Below are 26,087 nucleotides of genomic sequence, written 5' to 3'. Positions count from 1 at the left end.
CCACCGTGCCCGGCCTTTTTTTTTTTTTTTTTTTTTTTTGAGACAGACTCTCGCTTTGTCATCCAGGCTAGAGTGCAGTGGCGCAATCTCAGCTCACTGCAACCTCTGCCTCCTGGGTTCAAGAGATTCTCCTGTCTCAGCCTCCTGAGTGGCTGGGACTATAGGCACGAGCCATCAAGTCCAGCTAATTTTTGTATTTTTAGTAGAGACAGAGTTTCATTTCACCATGTTGGCCAGGCTGGTCTCGAACTCCTGAGATCTGCTTGCTTTGGCCTCCCAAAGTGCTGGGATTATAGGTGTGAGCCAACATCCCCAGCCACACAAATATTTTTTCATAAGTATTTACAGTGCATTCAAATTTAGTTGACTCTACTCTCTTTTCTTTCATTGTGCCTATTTATTTGCTCTACCTCTATGAACTAAACTGTTGTAAAAGTCAGTTTCACTTTTGTTTTTTATTTTTGATGCTTTCCTTCAAAAGAGCAGAGAAACTATGGGTATCTTATGTCTTCAAATTTTTTAATCATATCTTCTACAGGTCTTAGCCATAAGAAGTTCTATACTTCACACTTCCTAATAAATAAAATCTGACATACATTTTAGAAGTTCACAATTTCAGGCCGGGCCTGGTGGCTCATGCCTATAATCACAGCGATTTGGGAACCAAGGGAGTTACTTGAGGCAGATTACTTGAAGCCAGGAGTTTGAGACCAGCCTGGCCAACATGGTGAAACCATGTCTCCACTAAAAATACAAAAGTTAGCCAGGCATAGTGGTGTGCACATGTAATCCCAGCTACTTGGGAGGCTGAGGCAGGAGAATCACTTGAACCCAAGAGGCAGTGAGCCAAGATCACACCACTGTACTCCAGCCTGGGTGACAGAGGGAGATTCCATCTCAGAAAAAAAAAAAAAAAAAAGAGTTCACACATTCAAATGAGCGAACATTTCTAACTTCAGTGGTCCTCCAATTAAAGCTTTTCTTCTAAATACCAAGTTCCTTCAGAGAGAAGATAGTAAATGTAATTTGTTTACTAAAGATAAATCATTGGCTGGGCATGGTGGTTCACATCTGTAATCCCAGCACTTTGGGAGGCCGAGGCAGGCGGATCATGAGGTCAAGATATCAAGACCATCCTGGCCAACATGGTGAAACCCCATCTCTAGTAAAAATACACAAATTAGCTGGGAGTGGTAGCGCATGCCTGTAGTTCTAGCTACTCAGGAGACTAAGGCAGAAGAATCACTTGAGCCCGGGATGCAAAGGTTGCAGTGAGCTGAGATTGCGCCACTGCACTCCAGCCCGGGGACAGAGCAAGACTCTGTCTAAAAGAAAAAAAAAAAAAAAAAGATAAATCATTAATAAGACTACTGTACTCCCAACAATCTGGTTAAACATATATGGGAACTCAGAACCAACTGCTTAAAACAAGATCTGGCACAAAATCTTTCACAGTGAGTTTACAAAAATTTTCTTACTTTAAAAGATAACCCATACTATCAGGTCTCTTTATTCTGATATCTACCTGTTGCAAGACAGAACATCTTTCTTGTTCACCCATTAAAGGACTATGTGAACTTCAAACTCAAAGCCCTACAAATCTCATCAGAAAGGGTAAGGCCAAATAACCACGAAGTAAAACCTGGCCTGGCATGGTGGTTCACGCCTGTAATCCCAGCACTTTGGGACGCCGAGTCAGGCAGATCACGAGGTCAGGAATTCGAGACTAGCCTGGCAAAACATGGTGAAACCGCATCTCTACTAAATCTACAACAATTAGCTGGGTGTGGTGGCACACGCCTGTAGTCCCAGCTACTCTGGAGGCTGAGGCAGAAGAATCGCTTAAACCTGGGAGGCAGAGGTTGCAGTGAGCCGAGATCCGGCCACTGTACTCCAGCCTGGGGGACAGAGACTCTTTCTAAAAAAAAAATTAAAAATAAAAAGCCTAAAGGGCCGGGCGCGGTGGCTCACGCCTGTAATCCCAGCACTTTGGGAGGCCGAGGCGGGTGGATCACTAGGTCAAGAGATCGAGACCATCCTGGTCAACAGGGTGAAACCCCGTCTCTACTAAAATAAAATACAAAAAATCAGCTGGGCATGGTGGCGTGTGCCTGTAATCCCAGCTACTCAGGAGGCTGAGGCAGGAGAATTGCCTGAACCCGGAGGAGGAGGTTGCGGTGAACCGAGATTGCGCCATTGCACTCCAGCCTGGGTAACAAGAGCGAAACTCCGTCTCAAAAAAAAAAAAAAAAGCCTAACACTCATCTGCCTTATGAAACCAAATGGGATGGTTCTGAAACCATGGTACTCTTCCACCTATCACATCAAGCATTATGCAAAAACCCAAGAAGAAAAAAGCTAACTGCCATTAAAGGATTAGTATCACACTGGGAACAGAACAACAGGAAACCAGGGCTGACCAAGTGAGGCTTCCCAACTGAGTCCAAAGCTTCAGGCAACACTGAGTGGCCAGAGTTAATTGAGCTGTTAAACAGGAAAAGCTCCTCAGTGTTAATGACTTCCTACCTGCACAAGTGAAGGGCTAAGGTTTATCAGCGCTCCACCAGCCAAGTGTGACAGCCCCAGATCTGGAACAGTCTGTATCCAATACCTGATGAGCAGAAAATGTTCTATTCCTTTTCAAATGCTTTTTCTGTCTCTCTTGGCTCATGGTTTCTTTGCATACATAAGACAGCATTAGTCACTTATTACAGTAAAGAAGTCGATTCAATCCCTTCATTTTTTTAGAGCAAGATTTTGCCCCTCCCACTTCACACAGACCAAAGAGCATGGTCCTGCAAAAAATCACAATGGTAGCAACCATGCGTGAAGCATTTAAAATATACCAAAGAAGGAATCGTACTACATCATACTCAACCTGACAAGCTAGGTATTATTAACCACATAAAGAAATTAAAGGCTCATGGAGGCAAAGCAAACTGTCCAAGGTTACTCAACCAATAAATGGCAGACCTGATGTTCTGAGGACTGAATCCAAGTCTTTTCAAATCCTTATAGTCTTTCCACTGCACTAAATGGGCTTGGGAAATACAAGACACCTATCATTCATCTTAATATGTAATATATGTCATTTGTTTGTTGATCTATGCATAAAATTACTCTTGAAGGATACACAAGAAACTAACTGGTAGCATCAGCTGTCTCAGAGGAGAACTAGGCTGGAAGACATGGTGAGAAGATTAATATTTTCCATATTCCTTTCTGTATCTTTTTAAGTTCAAATCCTATGACTATATTATCTACTCAAAAAATAAAATGTATTCATTTTATATAGCCTTTAACTAAAATATACAAAACAGGAATTTCTGAATATAATATTTTTGAAACTATGCCACCAAACAATAAGTTTGTTGGTAATCTTCATTTCAGGGCCAAAAAAAAAAAAAAAAAAAATGAGTTAGGGAGCTCTACACAGGGGTAAAGGATGACAGCTGGTTTTACGAACTGCTAGCCCTAGATGGGGATGCTTCAGTGCACTGCAGGAGTGTGCCACAGTCACTTGCCTGCTGGAGGCATTTGCCAATAGCATATTTACTAAACACAGGATGGCATCTCCCCTCTCAGGTTTAAAAACCACTTGCCAGGCAAACGTTATCAAAGAGGATGCAGAATTCCCAGAGACAACAGGGGAAATAATTAAACAAGGAAGTAAACAATTCTAAATTGTCATAGGAGAAAATTCATATTAAGAGGTTGAGAGGCAGAAGAATATAACACAGAAGAGAAACAGAAAAAAACAAAATCTGCCAAGTAAACAAGAAGCTTCTGGCCAGGTGTGGGCACTCACGCCCATAATCCCAACACTTTGGGAGGCCAAGGCAGGAGGATCATTTGAGACCAGGAGTTTGAAACGAGCAAAACAAACAAACAAACAAACAAAAAAGAAAGAAGCCAGCCTGGACAACATAAGGATATCCAATCTCCACAAAATATGAAAATAAATTAGCTGGGCATGGTGGTGTACTGCTGTGGTCCTAGAAGGAGGCTGAAGGGGGAGGATCACTTGAGCCTGGGAGGTCAAGGCTGCAGTGAGCCATGATGATGCCACTGTGTTCCAGTCTGGGTGACAGAGCAGAACCTGTCTCAAAAAGCAAAACAACAACAAACAAAACACACATACACACACAAAAAAAAACCAAGAAGCTCCTCATCCACCAACAAGAGCAAGTCATCTAGGTTCCCAGAGGGAGGTAACAGGGGTAGCTGGTCACGCTCTCCACAAGAACCTGAAGACAGCTTGCCAAGTACCACTTATTCCAGCTAATGAGGGGGTGAACCACAAAATCAGAAGAAACCTGTAGTCTTTCTGGTGGGGGAGGGAATCTAAAGAGATTGATAAACGAAGAGGGTGAGAAGGTCCTTTGGTAACACATTTTTCTCCAAAGAAAGAAGGAGTGTGAATGGCCATGAGCAAATTGAAGTTGGCTTTCCAGATCATGCTAAAACATTATTTCCCTTCCTCTACTCCCAAACCTGGCTTATTCCTATTTACCCTTCAGGTCAGCCTAAATCCCACTTCATCCTATAAACTTTTACTGCTTTCCAGCCAAGCACTGAGCAAATAGTATTATAAAGCTTATGTTATTGTCTATCTGCTCCCACTGAACTATAAGCTTGGGAAGGTGCAGGAGCCAAGGGTATACTCAACTGCATGCCATGCCACAACCGCATACTCATGCCACAACCGCATACTCAACACAAAGCACAATGACACCATTCTGGTAAGTAAATGTGTCAGTGGTGATGGGCTCTTGGCCTGCTAAAAGAGTGCTGTTTACAGAGAGTAGTTAGAACACATTTGAACACTTGCCAATAAAAGTATGAGAACTTAACATCTAAAATATAGCAGAGGGCCGAGCATGGTGGCTCACGCTTGTAATCCCAGCACTTTGGGAGGCTGAGATGGGTAAATGCTCATCCCCAGGAGTTCAAGACCAGCCTAGGCAACATAGTGAGAACCCATCTCTACCAAAGAGTTAAAATAAAATAGAGGAGAGCAAAAATGTCCTAAATAAAACTGGGACAGAACATCAGGAAAATAACACAAGAAGAAAAGCAATGGAAGAGGTGACTATTAAATCACAGGAGCTATCTGGAAATTAGATATCTTAATTTCCTGTAAATATCTTAACGTCAGACATCTATAATGGAATATACAAAATAAAATAAAGTAAATTTATGGCTAGGCATGCTGGCTCACACCTGTAATCCCAGCACTTTGGGAGGCTGAGGCAGGCAGGATCACTTGAGGTCAGGAGTTCAAGACCAGCCTGGCCAACATGGAGAAATCCCGTCTCTACTAAAAATACAAAAATTAGCTGGGTATTGTGGCACACACTTGTGGTCTCAGCTACTCGGGAGGCTGAGGCACGAGAATTGCTAGAGCCTGGGATGGGGAGGATGCAGTGAGCCAAGATCATACAACTGCACTCCAGCCTGGGTGACAAAGCAAGACTGTCTGAAAAAAATAAATTTATGGATTTTGTAAAATAAGACATGGCCTCTGTCCATAAAAATCTGAGTATGGTAGAACTGTGAACACTGTACACCAATGAATGGGCAAATGTAATTCAAATTTTTATTATTTTTATTATTTATTTTTGTCTTTTTAATTCCAAAGTAAGTAATTCAAACCTTAAGAGGGGAAGTGGAATGACAGCACATCCCAAAATGATATTTCCCTGCAGAAATCCACAAACCACACTAGAAAATTTCTGAATAAGAATAAAAGAGAGTAATGAACATGATACAGCTGTTGGGAGACCCCTTCAAAGTACTCAATAACAGAAAATATGGATTGTTTTCCTGACTCAGATCCCAAAATTGTAATGGTGATAACGATTTTATGGAGATAGGGAACTTCAGACTGGGCGTGGTGGCTCATGCCTGTAATCCCAGCACTTTGGGAGGCAGAGGCGGATGGATCACAAGGTCGGGAAATTGAGACGATCCTGGCCAACATGGTAAAATCCCATCTGTACTAAAATATAAAAAATTAGCTGGGTGTAGTGGCACGCACCTGTAGTCCCAGGTACTCGGGAGGCTGAGGCAGGGGAACTGCTTGAACCAGGGAGGTGGAGGTTGCAATGAGCCGAGATCGCACCAGTGCACTCCAGTCTGGCAAGAGCAAGACTCCATCTCAAAAAATAATTAAAAAAAGAAGAAGGCCGGGAGCGGTGGCTCACGCCTATAATCCCAGCACTTTGGGAGGCCGAGGCGGGTGGATCACGAGGTCAAGAGATCGAGACCATCCTGGTCAACATAGTGAAACCCCATCTCTACTAAAACTACAAAAAATTAGCTGGGCATGGTGGCGCGTGCCTGTAATCCCAGCTACTCAGGAGGCTGAGGCAGGAGAATTGCCTGAACCCAGGAGGCGGAGGTTGCGGTGAGCCGAGATCGCGCCATTGCACTCCAGCCTGGGTAACAAGAGCGAAACTACCTCTCAAAAAAAAAAAAAAAAAAGAAAGATAAAAAAAGAAGAAATAGGAAACTTTGGCCCGGCGCAGTGCTCCAACACTTTGGGAGGCCGAGGTGGGTGGATCACAAGGTCAGGAGATGGAGAACATCCTGGCTAACATGGTGAAACCCTGTCTCTACTAAAAATACAAAAAATTAGCCAGGCATGGTGGCACGTGCCTGTAGTCTCAGTTACTCGGGAAACAGAGAGAGAAGAATTGCTTGAACTCAGGAGGCGGAGGTTGCAGTGAGCTGAGATTGTGCGCCTGCACTCCAGCCTCAGTGACACAGCAAGACTCTGTCTCAAAAAAAAAGAAACAGGAAATTTCATGAACTTTTACATTTGGCAGATACCGCATTTACCTTAAAAAGGGTGAGTGGGTGCAGAAAGCCTGATAAATTCTTGCTGACAGTTTCATCCTAAAATGATAAAATGACTACACTGGACTTTATCCAGACCAATGAGAAATACTAGGTGAAAAATTGAAAGGGTTTCAAGAAGAAAGTAGCCACGTGATCCTTAAAAGTCTGATAGCCAATAACTATGTGTTGTCAGGAGACAGTTAAGAATGCAAGTTCTAGATGAAGTACCAGTGATCCTACATTGAAGACCCAGTTCTGCCACAGCAGAACTCTGACTCAGGAAAGTCAAAACCACCTGTGCCAGGCTGGGCATGGTGGCTCATGCCTGTAACTCCAGCACTTTGGGGAGGCCAAGGTGGGTAGATTACCTGAGGTCAGGAGTTCGAAATCAGCCTGGCCAAATGGTGACACCCATCTCTACTAAAAATACAAAAAAAATTAGCCGGACGTGGTAGCATGCACCTGTAGTCCAAACTACTCGGGAGGCTGAAGCAGGAGAATGGCTTAAACCTGGGAGGCACAGGTTGCAGTGGTCTGAGATGGCACCACTACACTCCAGCCTGCCAGCCTGGGCAACAGAGCGAGATTCTGTCTCCAAAAGGAAAAAAAAAAAAAAAAAAAAAAAAAGACAGGGCGCAGTGGCTCATGCTTGTAATCCCAGCACTTTGGGAGCTTGAGGGGGGTGGATCATGAGGTCAGGAGTTCAAGACCAATCTGGCCAACATGGTAAAACGCCATCTCTACTAAAAATACAAAAATTAGCCAGGCATGGTGGCAGGCAGCTATAATCCCAGCTACTCAGGAGGCTGAGGCAGGAGAATTGCTTGAACCGGCGAGGCTGAGGTTGCAGTATGCCGAGACTGTGCCATTGCACTCCAGCCTGGGTGACAGAGCAAGACTCTGGCTCAAAAACAAACAAACAAACAAACAAACAAAAAAAAACGAAACACCCTTCTGTGCCATTCATTTTCTCATCCAAAAAAGGAAAACAACCTGCCTATGACTGTCTCATGTGATCAAATAACTGGCTATCCTTGAAAGCACTGTGTAAAATTTACTACCCCGCTTCAAGTAACACCAGACCTTAACAATAGCTAATGTTTACTGGGTATAGAGTTCTTTTTTTTTTTTTTGAGACGGAGTCTTGCTCTGTCACCCAGGCTGAAGTGCAGTGACAACCTCGGCCTCCAGAGTTCAAGCAATTCTCCAGTCTCAGCCTCTCAAGTAGCTAGGATTATAGTTGTGCACCACCACACCCGGCTAATTTTTGTATTTTTAGTAGAGACTGGGTTTCACCATGTTAGCTAGGCTGTTGTCAAACTCCTGACCTCAAGTGATCTGCCTGCCTTGGCCTCTCAAAGTGCTAGGATTACAGGCATAAGCCACCACACCTGGCCCCTACTGGGTATAGAGTTCTAACCACAAGGCCGGGCGCAGTGGCTCACGCCTGTAATCCAAGCACTTTGGAGGCCAAGGTGGGCGGATCACCTGAGGTTGGGAGTTCAAGAGCAGCCTGACCAACATGGTGAAACCCCTTTATTTAAAAAAAAAAGAGTTCTAACCACAAGTCAGAGACTAAGATTTAGATGGATTATCAAATTCTCTCAATAGCCCTTAAAGATTGTTACTATTATTATCCCTATATTATATATGAGAAAACAGATTTCCAACTGTTATGAAACTTGTCCAAAGTCCCAGAATAAGAAAAGTGGTAGAGCCTGAATCAGAACATAAGTTTTCCAACTGTAGAGAGCCCATACTGTAACCATCGTATTACAGTGCTTTATTTATTTATTTATTTATTTATTTATTCTTTTTTTTTTTAAAGACAGGTTTTCACCATATTGGTCAGGCTGGTCTCAAACTCCTGACCTCAGGTGATCCGCCTGCCTCGGCCTCCCAAAGTGCTGGGATTACAGGCGTGAGCCACCGCACCCGGCTACAGTGATTTTAAAATGTAGATTTAGGCCGGGCGCGGTGGTTGACGCCTGTAATCCAAGCATTTTGGAGGCCAAGGCAGACGGATCACCTGAGGTCAGGAGTTCAAGAACAGCCTGACCAACATGGTGAAACCCTGTCTTTTTTTTTTTTTTTTGAGACAGAGTCTTGCTTTGTCACCAGGCACTAGGCTGGAGAGCACTGGCATGAACTCGGCTCACTGCAACCTCTGCTTCCTGGGTTCAAGCAATTCTCCTGCCTCAGCCTCCCAAGTAGCTGGGACTACAGGTGCACACCACCACACCCAGGTAATTTTTGTATGTTTTTAGTAGAGACGGGGTTTCACCATGTTGGCCAGGATGCTCTCAATTTCTTGACCTCGTGATCCGCCCGCCTCGGCCTCCCAAAGTGCTGGGATTACAGGCATGAGCCACCATGCCTGGCCAAAACCTTGTCTTAAAAAAAAAAAATGCAGATTTAACTAAATTAAAATATCATAATACACACTTCTAAAGAGAAGACAGATGCTAGTATTGCTTTTTGTTTTAATTTCCATTTTCATTTTTTTCTTTAGAGACAAGGGGAAAAAAAAATAAGCCAGGCGCAGCAGCTCACACCTGTAATCCCAGAACTTTGGGAGGCTGAGGCGGGTGGATCACAAGGTCAGGAGATCGAGATCATCCTGGCCAACATGGTGAAACCCTGTTTCTACTAAAAATACATACAAAAAAGGAAAAAAAATAGCCGGCCATGGTGGTGCATGCCTGTAATCCCAGCTACTCCAGAGGCTGAGGGCAGAATTGCTTGGAGGTTGCAGTGAGCTGAGATAGTGCCACTGCACTCCAGCCTGGCAACAGAGGGAGACTCAGTCTAAAAAAAAAAAAAAAAAAAAATAGAGACAGGTCTCCTCTGTAACCCAGGCTGAAGTACAGTGGGGCAATCATAGCCCACTGTAATCTCAAACTCCTGGGCTCAAGCAATCTTCCCCTCTCAGACTTCCAAAGTGCTGGGATTAACAGGTGTGAGCCACTGCCTAGTCAGATGCTGGCATTTTTTTTTTTAATCCTTAAAAGTGAGATAATATGAATTATGCAATTAATCAATTAATTATAATTATTCCAATTTTTGTTTTCTTTGAGACACGGTCTCTGTAGCTCAGACTGGATTACAGTGGTGAGTACATACCTCACTGAGGCCTCAACCTCCCAGGCTCAAGTGATCCTCCTGCGTCAGCCTCATGAGTAGCTAGGACTACAGGTGTGGACCACCACACCCGGCTAATTCTTGTATTTTTTGTAGAGACGAGGTTTCACCGTGTTGCCCAGGTTAATCTCTAACTCCTGGGCTCAAGCGATCTGCCCACCTCAGTCTCCCAAAATGCTGGGATTACAGGTATGAGCCACCACACCTGGCTGCTAATTTCAAATTTAAAAAGGAAACAATCTGAAGAGACTAGCACAATCCAAAAGCATTCCTGAGTACAGGTGTCAAATGGTCACTCACAAACACGTACAAAAAATAGAGGCATAGTAAAAAAAAGAATGGTGGCTCTAATCTAAAGCAACAGTAACAGCCCATAATGAAGCAAGGCTTGTTAATAAAGTTAAAGATAACAAGAAGAGTTTTGTGAGAACTGTCTAGAGCTTGAGAAGCTGGGGCAGAAGGATTGCTTGAGACCAGGAGTGTGAAACCAGCCTGGGCAACATAACAAGACCTCATCTCTACTAAAATTTAAAAAATTAGCTGGGTGTGGCAATGCATGCCGATAGTCCTAGCTACTCGGGAGGCTGAGGTGGGAGAACCGCTTAAGCCTGGGAAGTTAAGGCTGCAGTGAGCCATGATTACACCACTGTACTCTACCCTGGGTAATAGAGTAAGACCCTGTCTACCTCCAATTCCACCCCCAAAAACTGTCTTGATCAACTCCTTTTTCCATTTCTCTGTCATCAAGTACAATGATCAGTCTGAAGAGGGAAAAAACAAGCTCTGTAGAAAGAAAGTGAATTTCAAAACAACAGAGCCCCTAACAATCTGACAATCCTGAGAACTCCAAAAAGAGCCTGATGAATCTCTGCTGTAGATCTTTTTTTTTTTTTTTTTTTTTTTGAGACAGAGTCTCGCTTCATCACCCAGGCTGAATGAAGTGCAATGGCACGATCTTGGCTTACTGCAATCTCTGCCTCCCAGATTCAAGCAATTCTCCTGCCTCAGCCTCCCCAGGAGCTGGGATTACAGGCATACGTCACCATGCCCAACTAATTTTTGTATTTTTAGTAGAGACGGGTTTTCACCATGTTGGCCAGGCTGGTGTCAAACTCCTGACCTCAAGTGATCTGCTTGCCTCGGCCTCCCAAAGTGCTGGGATTCCAGGTGTAAGCCACCACGCCCAGCCTGCTATAGATTTTTAAAGATGAATGAGGTGTCAGAGTCGGGAGATGGGCAAATGTGATACTAATTTCTAAGCAGGAGCATCTACTGAGAGCTGCAAGTTTCTAGCCCCTAACATCCTTGACAGCAATCCTTGGTAAACTCTGCAAATCCTCTCTTTCACATACATACACACCTAGCCCTGGCCTATAAATTATTTTTTAAAAGATGAGTTTTAAGCTTTTAGAAAGGGACGTTGTGATTACCAGAAGCAATTTGCTGAAGCCAAGTCTTTCAAGAACAAAAAAACACATACAACTGAACTGAGAAAGAAACAGAACATCTAGCAGTGATACTCAAAAGTGTGGTCTGCGGACCAGCATCACTGTTGTCACCTAGGAGCCTGCCAGAATCTTGGACCCCACAACTGAATCAGAATCTGCATTTTAACAAGACCCCCAGGTAATTATTTTTTCTTTTTTTTTGCTGATCCAGCTGTGGAATGCAGGTAATTTTTTATGCATGATAAAGTTTGAAAAGCACTGATACAAAGAACAGATCTTTATTTCAGCAAGGCATTTAATGAGTGTTTCATATCTTTGTGGACAGGAAGACTGCCAGTTAACTTAGTAGTTATATCTACTTGCCAGGCAAAATGTTAAGTAGTTGACATACTTATCTCATTTAATTCTTTTTTTTTGGAGACAGTTTTGCTCTGTCTCCCAGGATGCAGTGCAATAGTGCAATCTTGGCTCATGCAACCTCTGCCTCCTGAGTTCAAGCAATTCTCCTGCCTCAGCCTCCCGAGTAGCTGGGATTACAGGAATATACCATGACACCCCGCGATTTTATGCATTTTTAGTGGAGATGGGGTTTCACCATGATGGCCAGGCTGGTCTTGAATTCCTGACCTAAGATGATCCACCTGCCTCAGCCTCCCAAAGTGCTGGGATTACAAGTGTGAGCCACTGCACCTGGCGACCTCATTTAATTCTTATAAACAAAATGGGCATTATTATCTGTAGTTTATAATATTAATAGGAGCAAAGAATAAACAGCACTAGCTGGCAGGCACTGTTCCAAGAACTTTAAATATATTAACTTTTTTTTTTTTTTTTTTTTAGACGGAGTTTCACTCGTTGCCCAGGCTGGAATGCAACGGTGTGATCTTGGCTCACTGCAACCTCTGCCTCCCAGGTTCAAGCGATTCTCTTGCCTCGGCCTCCCAAGTAGCTAGGACAGGCGTGCACCACCAGGCCCGTTTAATTTTGTATTTTTACAAATACAAAATATTTTTTTGTGGGTTTCTCCATGTTGGTCAGGCTGGTCTCGAGCTCCTGACCTTGGGAGATCCACCCGCCCTGGCCTCCCAAAGTGCTGGGATTATAGGCGTGAGCCACCACACCCAGCCAACTTATTTAATACTCATAACAATCTTTTATGTCAAGTACTATTATTATCCACATTTTACATATGATGAAACTGAGGCAGAAAAAGGTTAGGCATCTCACCCATAATCGCACAGAAATCTACAGAATGCAATAATTCCTTGGTATTAGTGGGGAATTTGTTCCAGGACTGCCTTCAGATACCAAATCTGTGGATGCCCAACTTTCATATAAAATGGAATAGTATTTGCATACAATCTATGCACATTCTCCCATACACTTTTTTTTTAAGAGACAGGGTCTTGCTTTGTCACCAGGCTAGAGTGTAGTGGCCCAATGGAAGCTCACTGCAGCCTCAAACTCCTGGGATCAAGCAATCCTCCCACCTCGGCCTCCCAAGTGGGTGGGATTACAGGCTCGAGACACTGCAATCAACTCCCATATACTTTATTATTTGTTTTAGACGGAGTCTTGCTCTGTCGTCAGGCTGGAGTGTAGTGGCGCCATCTGGCTCACTGTATCTATCTCCTAGGTACAAGCGGTTCTCCTGCCTCAGCCTCCCAAGTAGCTGGGATTACAGGCATGCACCACCACGCCCTGCTAATTTTTGTATTTTAGTAGAGATGGGGTTTCCTCATGTTGGCCAGGATGGTCTCAATCTCCTGACCTCATGATCTGCCTGCCTCAACTTCTCAAAGTGCTGGGATTACAGGCATGAGCCACTATGCCCAGCCTATTTCTTTCTTTTTTTCTTTCTTTCTTGTTTTAAAGATGGGATTTCACCATGATGGCCAGGCTGGTCTTGAACTCCTGACCTCAGGTGATCCACCCACCTCAGCCTCCCAAAGTGCTAGGATTACAGGTGTGAGACATTGTGCCCAGCCTATTTATTTTTTGAGAGTCTCACTCTGTTGCTAAGGCTGGAGACACTGCAATCAGCTCCCATATACTTTATTTGTTTATTTATTTATTTTTTGAGATGAAGTCTCAGTCTGTCACCAGGCTGGAGTGCAGTGGCATGATCTCGGGTCACTGCAATCTCTGCCTCCTGGGTTCAAGCGATTCCCCTGTCTTAGCCTCCCAAGTAGCTGGGATTATAGGCAGGTGTGGCACCCGGATAATTTTTGTATTTTTAGTAGAGACTGGATTTCACCATGTCAGCCAGGATGTTCTTGATCTCTTGACCTCACGATCCACCAGCCTCGGCCTCCCAAAGTGCTGGGTTTACAGGCGTGAGCTACTGCACCCGACCTGTATTGTTATTTTTATTAGTTTTTTTCCCTGAATATTTTTGATCTGTACTTGGTTGAATCCATGGATGCGGGACCCAAAGATACAGAGGGCCAACTGTACCTCTTAACCACTACTTTCTGTGACCAAGTGTGCTGCCACAAGGGGGCATATGATAGCCCTGCTGACAAACAATCACCCAAACACAGCCTTAAAAAACCATTAGAGCCGGGCGCAGTGGCTCAAGCCTGTAATCCTAGCACTTTGGGAGGCCGAGGCGGGTGGATCACGAGGTCAAGAGATCGTGACCATCCTGGTCAACATGGTGAAACCCCGTCTCTACTAAAAATACAAAAAAAATTAGCTGGGCATGGTGGCACGTGCCTGTAATCCCAGCTACTCAGGAGGCTGAGGCAGGAGAATTGCCTGAACCCAGGAGACGGAGGTTGCGGTGAGCCGAGATCGCGCCATTGCACTCCAGCCTGGGTAACAAGAGCGAAACTCCGTCTCAAACAACAACAACAAAAACATATATATATATATACCATTAGAAGCCGGCCGGTGGCTCACACCTACAATCCCAGCACTTTGGGAAGGCTGAGGCAGGCAGATCACGAGGTCAGGAGATCGAGACCATCCTGGCTAACAAGGTGAAACCCCATCTCTACTAAAAATATAAAAAATTCAGCTGGGCGCGGTGGCTCACACCTGTAATCCCAGCGCTTTGGGAGGCCGAGGCAGGTGGATTGCCTGAGCTCAGGAGTTCGCCACCAGTCCAGGTAACATGGTGAAACCCAGTCTCTACTAAAAAAAATACAAAAAATTAGCTGGGTGTGGTGGCATGCGCCTGTAGTCCCAGCTACTTGGGAGGCTGAGAAAAGAGAATTGCTTGAACCTGGGAGGCAGAGGTTGCAGTGAGCCAAGATGGTGCCACTGCATTCCAGCCTGGGCAACAGGGCAAGTCTCCATGGCGGAGGTGAAGTGGGACATTAGGAACTAGGAAGGTGGAGTCAATTTTAAAGGACATAAAAAATAAAAAGATTTATTTTTCTTTTTTTAGCTTTGCAAAATGGCAGTATCATAGCCAATGAGGTTTATCCAAGGCGCGATTATTGCTAATTGAAAACTTTTCCCAATACCCTGCTGTGACGACTTTCAATATAGTCAGATTGGTGATTTTTGACAGTCTCTATGGAGACTGAATTAAAAGAAAAAAATTTTTTTTTTTTTTTAAGACGGGGTTTCGCTCTTTTTTCTCCAATCTCTATTGCGAGTGCGCGATCTCGGCTCACCGCAACCTCCGCCTCCTGGGTTCAGGCAATTCTCCTGCCTCAGCCTCCTGAGTAGCCGGGATTACAGGCACGCGCCACCATGCCCAGCTAATGTTTTGTATTTTTGGTAGAGACGGGGTTTCACCATGTTGACCAGGATGGTCTCGATCTCTTGACCTCGTGATCCACCCGCCTCAGCCTCCCAAAGTGCTGGGATTACAAGCTTGAGCCACCGCGCCCGGCCAAAAGAAAATTTAATAAAATTAAAAAAAAATTTTTTTTTTAACATTCTTTCTTTTTTGTTGAGACAGGCTGTCACTGTATTGCCCAGGCTGCTCTTGAACTAGGCTCAAGCAATCTTCCTGCCTCGGCCTCCCAAAGTGTTGGGATTACAGACATGAGCCACGATGCCCAGTCAAAAAAATAAGACTTTAAAGGAATGGCCTGGAATGAGGAAGACAGACCAATGTTTACTGAGTGCTTACAGTGTGCTGGGCAAGTACTTTACATCCATGTTTTATTCAACATTTCCAACAGGCCCATTTGTAGATATTAAGACTTAAAAACAATTTTTCAGAGACAGAATCTCACTGTTGCACAGGCTGACCTCAAACTCCTGGGATCAAGGGATCCTCCTGCCTCAGCCTCCAGAGTAGCTGGTACTACAGGCATGCACCAACCACCCTGCCCAGGGCTATTAAGACATTTTAAATATGAGGAAATAAAGGCCAAGGGAAGTTAAGGATTTTACCAAGTCACTCTACTTCCCATGATACAACCAAGATGGCAAAACGAAATCTGACTCTAAAGCCCATGCTCTTTTTCTTTTTGAAATGGAGTCTCGCTCTGTCACCCACACTGGAGTGCAGGGGCGTGATTTCGGCTAACTGTAACCTCTGCCTCCTGGGTGGGTTCAAGCAATTCTCCTGCCTCTGCCTCCCAAGTAGCTGGGACTACAGGCGCATGTCACCAAGCCCAGCTAATTTTTCTATTTTTAGTAGAGAGGGGGTTTCGCTATGTTGGCCAAGCTGGTCACCCCATGCTCTTTCCATTAATTTACTCAGCATCTGTCTCTGGCCCAGTCCCATTAATGGCAATGAGCACAATATAGAGGCATAGCATCAGAAACAAGGAGGCTTACCAGACCTCATCTCTAATTCAGACGGTCCCCAATTTATGATGGTCTGACATATAATTTTTTGAATTTAGCCAGGCATGGCGGCTCATACCTGTAATCCCAGCACTTTGGGAGGCCGAGGTGGGCAGATCACTTGAGGTCAGGAGTTCGAGACCAGCCTGACCAACATGGTGAAAATGTCTCTACTAAAACTACAAAAATTAGCTGGGTATGGTGGCTCATGCCTATAGTCTCAGCTACATGGGAGGCTGAGGCAGAAGAATTGCTGGAACTTGCCTGGGAGGTGGCGGTTGCAATGAGCTCAGATTGTGCCACTGCACTCCAGCCTGGGTGACAGAGTAAGACTCCATCTCAAAAAAAAAAAGAAATAAGAAAAAAACAAAAAGTGTTTTTTTTTAACTTTACAATGGTGCAAAAGTGATGAGCATTCAGTGGAAACTATACTTTGACACCCCTACAACCATTTTGTTTTTCACTTTCAGTATTCAACAAATTACATGAGATACTCAACACTTGATTATAAAATCAGCTTTGTATTAGATGATCTTGCTTAATTCTAGGCTAATGTAAGTCCTCTGGGCATGTTTAAGGCTCAGAAATGAGCTGAACATCATAGGATAAGCTATTCTCAGTAGGTTAGGTGTATTAAATGCATTTTTGACTTACTATATTTTGAACTTATGATGGTTTATTGGGACATAACCTCAGAGTAAGTCGAAAAGCACCTAGGCTGTCTTCAGTTCTGAGTGCTAAACTTTAAGAGGGTCACTGGCAAACTAGATATGGTCCCATAAAAGATTTAGGCAAGTTCACTGGGTTATGTTGACCATATAGAAGGAAGGCCTTTAGTTAAGATCAAAACTGGTTGGAACAATGGGCTAGAATGGTACTCAAAAGCAACAGGATTTGCAGTCAGGTAGCCAAAGGTTTGCATACCAGATTCTGTCACTTACTGTTTAGAATCCAGGCAAGTTACTTAACTTCTCTGGACCTTAACTTTGATATCTATAAAATGGGGGTAATACTACATGAAATTGTAAGACAGGAGAAAAAGTAATATTTGTAAAGTTCTTGGGACATAAAGACTCAACAAATGGTAGTGCACATTAAATCTAACAAAATGAAATTTAAGGAAAAGAGCAAGTAAATCAATTTTAGAAGCACCAGATGAAACTTAACAGGAGTACATAAGAAAAGAATTAGGGATCTTAGTTGACTTGAATCTATGAATCAACAACTTGCTAAGACTGCCAAAAATTATTGTGAATTTGGAGCCCATTACTGAAGCACAGTGTCCAAAGCAAAAAGTCCTATCAGACTTCATTCTTGATACTATCTTTTTTTTTTTGAGACGGAGTTTCGCTCTTGTTACCCAGGCTGGAGTGCAATGGCGCGATCTCGGCTCACCGCAACCTCCGCCTCCTGGGTTCAGGCAATTCTCCTGCCTCAGCCTCCTGAGTAGCTGGGATTACAGGCACACACCACCATGCCCAGCTAATTTTTTGTATTTTTTTAGTAGAGACGGGGTTTCACCATGTTGATCAGGATGGTCTCGATCTCTTGACCTCGTGATCCACCCGCCTCGGCCTCCCAAAGTGCTGGGATTACAGGCTTGAGCCACCGCGCCCGGCTTCTTGATACTATCTTTAGTCCCGAGTGCTAAACTTTAAGAGTGTCACCGGCAAAAAAAATCAATCCAGGGCAGATGAGAATGGTCAGTAGCTCTGAAAACATAGTAACTAGCCTTTTTCTTCCTAGCTCTGTTCCCTCCACTCCATCCAACCAAAGCTACCTGACAACTGCTTCCATCTCTATTCCCCAGTAACACGTTCATGTTCACATATCCCCCCACAACATATTCACATCCCTCACACTCAATTTTGCCTCAGTCTCAAAGACCCAAATGAATCTGACAGAAGTGACTTGTTCACTTCTAGTCCACAATTCTAGGATGTGGCATGTCAGACTTGCTGCTAATCTGGCCTTGGCCTGCAGATTAGACTCGATGCTAATCTGCACCAAATCTAACTGGCCCCCGAGTTCTTCCCAAGGCTGAGACCCAACTCTGTGCTCTAGGTAACTGAATCAATCCTGAGTCTGAGTCACATACTCAAGAAACCAGGACTCATCCTGAATATCTCCTTGACCCACACCTCCATTACTCCCTTTTAAAAGGATGCAGCTGGTCAGGAGGATGTACAATTAGGCAACGTCAGTCATCTTAGCCATTTCAAACCTGCTAGACCGATCCTTTTTTCTTTTTTAAATTTTTTTAAGACATAATCTCGCTCTGTCACCCAGGCTGGAGTACTGCAGAGGCACAATCATGGCTCACTGCAGCCTCAACCTTCCAGGCTCATATGATCCTCCCACCTCAGCCTCCCAACTAGCTGAAACTACAGGAACATACTACCATGCCCAGCTAATTAAAAAAATTTTTTTTGAGATGGAGTTTCACTCTCGTTGCCCAGGCTGGATTGCAATGGTGCGATCTCGGCTCACCGTAACTTCTACCTCCCAGGTTCAAGCGATTCTCTTGCCTCAACCTCCCAAATAGCTGGGATTACATGCATGCACCACCATGCCTGGCTAATTTTGTATTTTTAGTAGAGACAGGGTTTCTCCATGTTGGTCAGGCTGGTCTCAAACACCCAACCTCAGGTGATCTGCCTGCCTCAGCCTCCCAAAGCGCTGGGATTACAGGTGTGAGCCACTGCACCCGGGCTGTAAAATTTTTCTGTGGAGACGGGGTCTCCCTTTGTTGCCCAGGCTGGCCTCAAACTCCTCAACTGATGTTCCCGCCTCAGCCGGAACATCCCTAAGTGCTGGGATTACATGTGTGATCAACCATGCCCGGCCTAGATCAATACTTTCAAATCCAAAAAGGCCCTCAGATAAACTCAGTAACAAACCTATATATGCTCATAAAATGGTACAAGTTGATCAGCTTATTGTACCTAAGAGACTATTTGCAAACCTACAAAGAATGAAATCTTAAATAGCTGCCTGTAATCTGGATGTCCTCATTGCAGTGCCCAGTTCTAATTCTAATTAGAACTGGGCTTGGCTCAGCTGCCCAGCAGAATCCAGACGGTTAAATCTGGTAACTCCCACGTCCAGACTCTTAGGGCAACTGACACTGGAGTAATGTGAGCTTCCCTATGGAATGGCCTTGTCAAAATTAGCAGGTTTTCCTGGCTGAATCAGAACAGCCTGTGTCTTGTTTCATTCAATACTCCCTTGGAAGCCAAGCATCTCTCTAGGGAATGCCATCTGTAGTGGACATCAGGTGTCTCAATGCCCTCTTTTCAACCATGCAGATATACTGGTTCCATTTCCATATCTCAAGGGGCTCTGCTCTTTCTTCAGATGAGAGAAACCATGAAAAACACTAGTCTTTGAGAAGTCTGCCTTGCTGCTCCTCTTCCAGAGAACAGCTCAGTTCTAGTCCAGAACCAAATGATTCCTGGAGCTTTCATCCAGTTCAGACTGGTTAATACCTAGTTCTGAGCCAATCTGTAAATTCAAGACTTCCCTTCCTGAAGTGTACCTGAATGTCTAAACTCACTTCTAGATGGTTCCTTGATCAACAACAGCATCCTACATATTTTCTGAATCACTGGTTGTCAGACGTTGACTATGGATTTAGAGATGTTAAAATACGTATTACTGGATCCCACCTGTGGAGTTTCTGATTCAGATCGAGGCGAGGACTTGAAAATGTGCATTTTTATTTTTTTTGTTTACGCACCACACTCAAGTAGACCCAGGTGTCTATCGTTCCCTTCTTTGTGGTCCATGTATACTTAATGTTTAGATCCCACTTATAAGTGATAACGTGTGGCATTTGTTTTCTGTTTTCTCCTTTTTTTTTTGAGATGAGGTCTCGCTTGTTGCCCAGGCTGGAGTGCAGTGGTGTGATCTCGGCCCACTGCAACCTCTTCCTCTCGTGTTCAAGCGACTCTCCTGCCTCAGCCTCCCAAGTAGCTGGGATTACAGGTATGTGCCACCATGCCCAGCTAATTTTAGTATTTTTAGTAGAGACGGCAGGCTGGTCTTGCACTCCTGACCTCAAAGGATCCACCCGCCTCAGCCTCCCAAAGTGCTTGGATTACAGGCATGAGCCAGCATGCCTGGCCAGCATTTAGTTTTCTGTTCTTGCATTAGTTTGCTTAGTATAATGGTCTCCAGCTCCATCATCCTTGCTCCAAAACATATTATCTTTTTTATGGCTGTGTAGTATCCCAGCGTGTATCTATACACCATATTTTCTTTCTTTCTTTCTTTTTTTTTTTTTTTTTTTGAGATGGAGTTTCACTCTTGTCATCCAGGCTGGAGTACAATGGCACGACCTCAGCTCACTACAGCCTCCGCCTCCTAGGTTCAAGTGATTCTCCTGCCTCAGCCTCCCAAGCAGCTGGAATTACAGGCATATGCCACCACAGCCAGCTAATTTTTGCATTTTAGTAGAGACGAGGTTTCAGCATGTTTGACAGGCTGGTCTTCAACTCCTGACCTCAGGTGATCCGCCCACCTCAGCCTCCCAAAGTGCTGGGATTACAGGTGTGAACCACTGCACCCAGCCAGTCTTTTTTTGTTTGTTTTTAATAGAGACAGGGTCTCACTCTGTTGCCCAGGCTGGACTGCAGTGGCAAAATTACAGCTTTGTAACCTCGAATTTCTGGGCTCAATGGATCCTCCTGCCTCAGACTCCCAAAGTGCTGGAATTACAGGCTTAAGCTACCATGCCTGACAAAAATAATAATTTTTAAAAAGAGAAACATTTGAAAAGGAAAAATAAAAATGATGCATTATGATAACACGGCAAGGCTCAGTAGTGTTTGTTCTGTCATATAAAATACCTTCATCTCGAGTGCAGTGGCTCATGGCTGTAATTCTAATCCTTTGGGAGGGCAAGGTGGGAGGATCCCTTGAGGCCAGGAATTCAAGACCAGCGTGGACAACATAACAAGACTCTGTCTCTACTAAAAATAAATAGGCTGGGTGCAGTGGCTCACGCCTGTAATCCCAGCACTTTGGGAGGCCAAGGCGGATGGATCACGAGGTCAAGAGATCGAGACCTCCTGGCCAACATGGTGAAAACCCAGCTCTACTAAAAAAATACAAAAATTAGCTGGGCATGGTGGCACGCATCTGTAGTCCCAGCTCCTTGGGAGGCTGAGGCAGGAGAATTGCTTGAACCCGGGAGGCAGAGGTTGCAGTAAGCTGAGATCGCGCCACTGCACTCCAGCCTGGCACCTGGCGACACAGCACGACTGTCTCGAAAAATAAATCCATCCATCCATACATACATACATAGGCCGGGCACAGTGGCTCATGCCTGTAATCCCAGCACTATGGAAGGCCATGGTGGGCAAATCAGGAGGTCAGGAGTTTGAGACCAGGCTGGCCAACACGGTGAAACACCTCTACTAAATATACAAAAAATTAGTTGGGCGTAGTGGCAGACACCTGTAATCCCAGCTACTCAGGAGGCTGGAGGCAGGAGATTCACTTGAACCCGGGAGGCAGCAGTTGCCGTGAGCTGAGATCGCACCACTGCACTCCAGCTCAGGTGACAGAGTAAGACTCCATCTCAAAAAAATAAAAATAAATAAATACATACATAAAAATAATAATTTTTAACAAGCTAAATAAAATCCCTCCATCTCTGAAAACCCCTGCAAAGGCTGTGGAAATGGCTGATTTTATCCTCTATGATGGTTATGCTATAAAACAATTGGTTTTAGACTAGAGCTTTTCACTGAAGTCAGTATTTGGTGACATATATTTTCTTTCTTTTTTTTTTTTTTTTTCTGAGACAGAGTCTTTCTCTGTCACCCAGACTGGAGTACAGTGGTGAGACCTCAGCTCACTGCAACCTCCACCTCCCGGGTTCAAGCAATTCTCCTGCCTCAGCCTCCCAAGTAGCTGGGACTACAACGCATGCCACCATACCCAGCTAATTTTTTGTGTTTTTAATAGAGACGAGATTTCACCATATTGGCCAGGCTGGTCTCAAACTCCTGCCCTCATGATCTACCCACCTCAGCCTCCCAAAGTGCTGGGATTACAGGTGTAGCCACCACGCCCAGCCAATATTTTTAAAAATACTAAATGTGTTGAACAAACACCTATCTTTAACTTTAGAGTGAAAACTTCGAACTGTTCCTAATCACAAAATTTTTCAGAGATAAACCATTTTTTCTCAACTCTGGCACTCTTGACATTTTGACCAGATAATTCTTTGCTGTAGGGAGCTGTCCTTTGCATTAGAGGATGTTTAGCAGCATTCCTGGCCTCTACCCACTAGTTGCCAATACCATCTCCCACAGTCATGACAACTAAAGAAGTTTCTAGAAATTGGCAAATGTTCGGGGGGGGGGAGCATCCTGATAGAGAACCACAGATAAACAATGAAATGATTAATTTTGTTCATAAAGGCTGCTTAATATGGAAGATAATACAGACTGTCATTCTTTGCACTCATTTGCAAGTCATTTTTATATCATCAGATGTCCTTTTAATGTTTTATCTGAAAAGCAGCAGCAGAAGCAGACCACCACCACCAGTGCACCTAAAGGTAATGTGTAACCTAGAAAGAAGAAATAAACCAATGAACCAATAGATGATGCAAAGTCTTAACAGTAAAAATGAACTAAGGTAGCCTCACTACTCTTCTATGCACATTACTCATGCATGGTGACTGTTAGAATTCTTAGGCTGTCTCGGAATCTTTTATTATTTCAATGCTATAAGGTCAGGCTCTTCATTTTTCTTCCTATGCTTTTTTTTTTTTTTGAGACTGAATCTCCCTCTGTCGCCCAGGCTGGAATGCAGTGGCACAATCTTGGCTCATCACAACCTTCGCCTCCCGGGTTCAAGCAATTCTCCTGCCTCAGCCTCCCGAGCAGCTAGGATTACAGGCATGCACCACCACACCCTGCTAATTTTTGTATTTTTTTTTTTTTTTTTTTTTTTTTTTGAGACAGAGTCTCACTCTGTTTCCAGGCGCCAGGCTGGAGTGCAGTGGCACAATCTCAGCTCACTGCAACCTCCACCTCTCAGGTTCAGGCAATTCTCCTGCCTCAGCCTCCTGAGTAGCTGACACTACAAGCAGACGCCACCACGCCCAGCTAATTTTTTTTGTATTTTTAGTAGAGATGGGGTTTCACCATGTTGGTCAGGATGGTCTCGATCTCTTGACCTTGTGATCCACCCACCTCGGCCTCCCAAAGTGCTGGGATTACAGGCTTGAGCCACCGCGCCCGGCCTAATTTTTGTATTTTTACTGCAGACGGGGTTTCGTCACGTTGGTCAGACTGCTCTTAAACTCGTGACCTTGTAATTGCCCACCTCGGCCTCCCAACGTGCTGGAAATACAAGCATGAGCCACCATGCCCAGGGTTCTTCCCATTCTTATCTGAAAAAAAAAAGTTTCCTCTATCACAGACAGCAAGAATACTTACCACTATTTATTGAGCATTTTGTAAATACAAGGGATTTTTTTTTTTTTTTTTAAAGATGGGGTTTCACCATGATGGCCAGGCTGGTCTTGAACTCCTGACCTCAGGTGATCCACCCACCTTGGCCTCCCAAAATGCTAGGATTCCAGGCGTGAGCCATTGTGCCCGGCAATACAAGGGATTTTACTTAATTAAGCAGATCTCCAAAAAAATTCCTTACGGAAATAAGACAAAACAGACTCAGAAACGTTAAGTGAAACACCAAGAGCCACAAAGGAAGCTGAGGGATTCCTGAGCTCTACCAAAGGGTCATCACCATCACATCCCTAAAGGCCTAGGTTTTACTTATAAATCTTTTGGTTTGGCCAGGCGTGGTGGCTCACGCCTGTAATCCAAGCACTTTGGAGACCAAGGCAGGCGGATCACCTGAGGTTGGGAGTTCAAGACCAGCCTGACCAACATGGTGAAACTCCGTCTTAAAAAAAAAAAAATCTTTTGGTTTATAAAAAGGCCAGATTTGCAATAATATTAAAAACTGAGATCTCAGCATTTATTAGTATAATCTTAAAATGTGTAAAAAACACAGCACTTTTCACAAAAGGTTATTTTTCATTATAAAAGAAACATATGGGGCCAGGCATGGTGGCTCATGCCTGTAATCTCAACACTTTGGGAGGCCGAGGTGGGCAGATCACAAGATCAGGAGATCAAGACCACCCTGGCTAACATAGTGAAACCCTATCTCTACTAAAAATACAAAAAATTACCCACGTGTGGTAGCATCTGCCTGTAGTCCCAGCTTCTTGGGAGGCTGAGGCAGGAGAATCGCTTGAACTTGAGAAGTGGAGGATGCAGTGAGGAGAGACAGTGACACTGCACTCCAGTCTAGGCAACAGAGCGAGACTCTCTCAAAAAAAAAAAAAGAAAGAAAGAAAAAAAAAAAAAGGAAAAGAAACATATGGGCTGGGTACAGTGCTTCATGCCTATAATCTCAGCACTTTGGGAGGCTGAGTCGGATGGATAGCTTGAGCTCAGGAGTTTCAGACCAGCTTGGGAAACACAGTGAGGTCCTATCTCTATTTATGCGGGAAAAAAAAAATTGGCTGGATGTGATGGCACGTGTCTGTGGTCCCAGCTACTCAAGAGGCTAAACTGGAGTATCGCTTGACCCTGGGAAGTCAAGGCTTCAGTGAGCCATGATTGCCACCACATTCCAGCCTCAGCAACAGAAACATATGATCATTATTGTAGGTAATCTAAATAACCCATGTTTTTTCTTTTCTTTTCTTTTTTTTTTTTTGAGACAGAATCTCACTATGTCTCCCAGGTTGGAGTGCAGTGGCACGATCTCGGCTCACTGCAACCTTCGCCTCCTGGGTTCAAGTGATTCTCCTGCCTCAGCCTCTGGAGTAGCTGGAATTACACACATGCGCCACTATGCCCGGCTAATTTTTTTGTATTTTCAGTAGAGACGGAGTTTTGCCATGATAGCCAGGCTAGTCTCAAACTCCTGACTTCCAGTGATCCACTGGCCTTGGCCTCCCAAAATGCTGGGATTACAAGCATGAGCCACCATGCCCAGCTTTAAACAGCCCATTTTTTAAAAGACTGATTGTAATAATGATATATAATGAATTATATTATCATAAATAATGATGTATATCTATAATAATGATTCACTTCAAAATAAATGCTAAGGTAAAGATTAGCTAGGTGTTCAAGCAATTAAAAAGTAATTAATGGATGAACATCCCCAGATACTTCAGTCTTAAAGTCATAGATGACTTTCAACCTGTCCAGACTTTATTGTAGAAATAAATTCTGGCTTCAGAATAATTCCATAAACCTACCTACCTGCACCGAACAAGTACCAAACACTTAAGAAGCTCAGTTAGGCTCCTCAGGGGCCTTTTCCAAATCAGATATGAAAGTGCTAATTCCAAGCCCTCCAGCACTGAAGAGTGCAAGCTAAATTACCTTTTCCAGGAACATTTTCCTTTATTCAGAGGAACAGGAATAGAAAACGATGGTTATTTTTAGTGGCCAGGAAGGACAACCAAGATCTCGCATGGAGGTGTGCATAGGGGGAAAATGTTAAAATGACTGATTATGAAAAAGAAGGTACTCCCAATTGTCTGATATATCAAGGCAGGATGAAACATAGAAGAAGTGAAACGGCTAATATTGGCTGGGCACAGTGGCTCACACCTGTAATCCCAACACTTTGGGACACTGAGGCGGGCAGATCATGAGGTCAGGAGTTCAAGACCAGCCTGGCCAACATGGTGAAACCCCGTCTCTAGTAAAAATACAAAAAAATTAGCTGGGTATGGTGTCGGGTGCCTGTAGTCCCAGCTACTTGGGGGGCTGAGGCAGGAGAATCACTTGAACCCAGGAGGGGGAGGTTGCAGTGAGCCGAGATCACACCACTGCACTCCAGCCTGGG

General features: G+C 44.2%; 1 protein-coding gene and 1 non-coding gene across 2 annotated transcripts in view; one reads left to right on the top strand and one right to left on the bottom strand.

The window, feature by feature from the left end:
• Positions 1-26,087, bottom strand: part of PTPN9 (protein tyrosine phosphatase non-receptor type 9) — a 103,731-nt gene that overhangs the window by 68,173 nt on the left and 9,471 nt on the right. The window lies entirely within an intron of this gene.
• Positions 14,825-14,964, top strand: LOC116545442. The gene has a single exon (XR_004266315.1). It is a non-coding gene; the product is annotated as a U4 spliceosomal RNA (small nuclear RNA).

Source organism: Sapajus apella, unplaced genomic scaffold (assembly GCF_009761245.1).
Source record: "Sapajus apella isolate SASKATOON/1434 unplaced genomic scaffold, GSC_monkey_1.0 scaffold269, whole genome shotgun sequence".
In the NCBI taxonomy this organism is placed as follows: Eukaryota; Metazoa; Chordata; class Mammalia; order Primates; family Cebidae; genus Sapajus; species Sapajus apella.
This window is presented reverse-complemented; position numbering and strand designations above follow the sequence as displayed.